The 2,290-nt window shown below is 39.2% G+C and overlaps 1 protein-coding gene across 1 annotated transcript in view; it reads right to left on the bottom strand.

The window, feature by feature from the left end:
* The window catches only part of EPYC (epiphycan), a 30,579-nt gene extending 29,769 nt beyond the window's left edge, over nucleotides 1-810 (bottom strand). Inside the window, exon 1 of the mRNA XM_027842543.1 lies at nucleotides 650-810. The gene's annotated coding sequence lies outside the window, so the exon portion shown is untranslated. The remainder of the gene's footprint in view (nucleotides 1-649) is intronic.
* Nucleotides 811-2,290: the final 1,480 nt, after the last annotated feature.

Raw genomic sequence — 2,290 nt, 5'->3', positions numbered from 1 at the left:
GATAGATAGATAGATAGATAGATAGATAGATAGATAGATAGATAGATAGATAGATAGGCAGATGATAAAGAGATCCAGCAGTACATAGTGGAGACAGAAAGTTTTCCTAAAGTCAGGAAGGCCTGAATTCAAGTCCTAACTCTGCTACCTACTGGCTAAGTGACCCTAAGCAAGTCCAGTGACTTTTCAGTGTCTAGGGGCAACTATCTGACATCATTAGTTGTAGAAAGGTACTGATCTACATTAGTAGAGGGAGACCAGCTAGCATTTCTATAACACTTTTAGACTGGGAAAGTACTTTATATATACATCCTCATGACAACCTTGTGAGGTAGGCACTATTATTATTACTTCTGTTTTATAGATAAAGAAACTGAGGCTTGGAGAGGTAAATGACTTGCCTAAGGTCACATGGGCAGAAAGCATCAGAGATAGGATTTGAACCCAAGACCTGTGACTCCATAGTCACTTTTCTTTTCCCTCTCCCACACTGCTTCCTCTGGTAGTAGTACGTCTTGCATTTATTTTTCTCTGTAATAGATCAGAATTTTAGTGCTAAAAAGGGCCCTTGGAAATCATCCAGTTTAATTTCCCCCATTTTATAGAAGAAGGAACTGAGAATTGCTCAAAGTTGGACAAAGTTACTTACCCAAAGTCACACAGAAAATACGTAGTAGAGTCAGGATTTGAACTCAGGTCCAGGAGTCAGAATCTTTTTAACTACTTCAAGTTGCATCCTGATGCTCATTATAAATTAATGTCCAAAGCTGGTGGCCTAAAGTTGCTCCTCCTGGCATGATGAAGGTAGGGATGGAGGGATAGGGACTTTGACCTTTCCTTTCATTATATAATAGGGAATTCCTGGAGGAGGAAACTCCCTCTACCATTGCAGGTTAGCACCCACTCTGCAACTTACAGTGTCAGAGTATTGCCTGGAGCACCTCACAGTCTTAGCATGCTGTCTAGAGCAATTCAGTCTTAGTGTGTTGCCTGAAACACTGAGAAGCAAAATGACTTGCTTGGGGTCAGACAGTTGGTATATATCAGAGATCAGTCTGGAACCTAGGTCTTACCATGTCCAAGGTTGGCTCTCTATCCACTATTCCATGCTCCAGATGTGTTTCTGTTTTTCTTTTGTTTATGTTTAGGTTAAACCTGTTGGCATTAAGTAGGTGAGGATAATGAAATCATATTGAACCCTAGCCTCTGTCCTCATCTGCACGTTAAGTGATCCTGATTACTTATCTAAAGGAATGTGAACACAGTCACATGGCAGTGCAAGCTGGATCTTGTTTTCTGGTTTATCTTGGAAACAGTTGAGGTAAAAAAAAATGCATTTGGCAAAGTCTGTAGAACTGTTTGGGATCCAGACAGAGGGGTGTTCAATGTGTATTCACCCACAATATCAGAGGATTATCTTACCTTGCCTATCTGACCTTCTCCAAGAGCAGTGGGCAGTCAAAAATGAATTCTTGATTATTATGCCAATTATGGAAACTATGATTTTAATTAATTGTCTCAAGGGACAGGATAGTGGAAAGAGAAAATGGACTTGGAGTAAAAAGACAGTTGTTTTACTTCTGGCTCCAACGTTTACTAGCCATGTCCTCAATTTTCCTTGGGTTATGGTTCAATTTATTCATTTTGCAATGTCCCAGTAGAATGTAAGCTTTTCTTTCTCTTTTTTTTTCTTTCTTAGTAGCTAGTGTAGCACACAGTAGGCAGTTTAAATTAAATCATGCTATTTACTAGGTGTGGGCAAGTTACTCACCTCTTTTCTCATATGGGAAAAAGGACACCAAGTTGTCAGAAAAGTGAAAAAAGCGTACTTTAAAAACTGTCAGGTGAAATGAATCAATAAGTGACTGAAAAAAGCATTTATCCAATGCTTACTCTGTGCAAAAAGCTCTGGTGTTCTACGAGAAAATCGATACTGTCCCTGATTTCAAGGACATATGGGGAAAAAAAACAGATATAGGAAGTTTCTGTGTCAAGTTATTTGATTTCTTATTAGGATAAAGGGAAAAAACGTATTAATAAATTTGCATGCTGCTAGGAGAAAAGGCTAAAGACTTTAAAAAAAGATGATTATCACAAATGGATATTTATTAAATCTTACATGATATTAGGTGACCTATTGGTGCATTTTGTTGGCATAGCGGAGAGAGAACAAGAGTTGGGGGTCAGCTAGGTGGCACAGTAGATACAGCACTGGCCCAGGAGTCAGGAGGACCTGAGTTCAAATCTGACCTCAAACACATGATACTTACTATCTGTGTGACCCTGGGCA

The sequence above is a fragment of the Vombatus ursinus genome, unplaced genomic scaffold (genome assembly GCF_900497805.2).
Source record: "Vombatus ursinus unplaced genomic scaffold, bare-nosed wombat genome assembly UNPS02014874.1, whole genome shotgun sequence".
Classification (NCBI taxonomy): Eukaryota; Metazoa; Chordata; class Mammalia; order Diprotodontia; family Vombatidae; genus Vombatus; species Vombatus ursinus.
The sequence above is the reverse complement of the archived record's forward strand: the minus strand, read 5'-3'. Positions and strand labels throughout refer to the sequence as shown.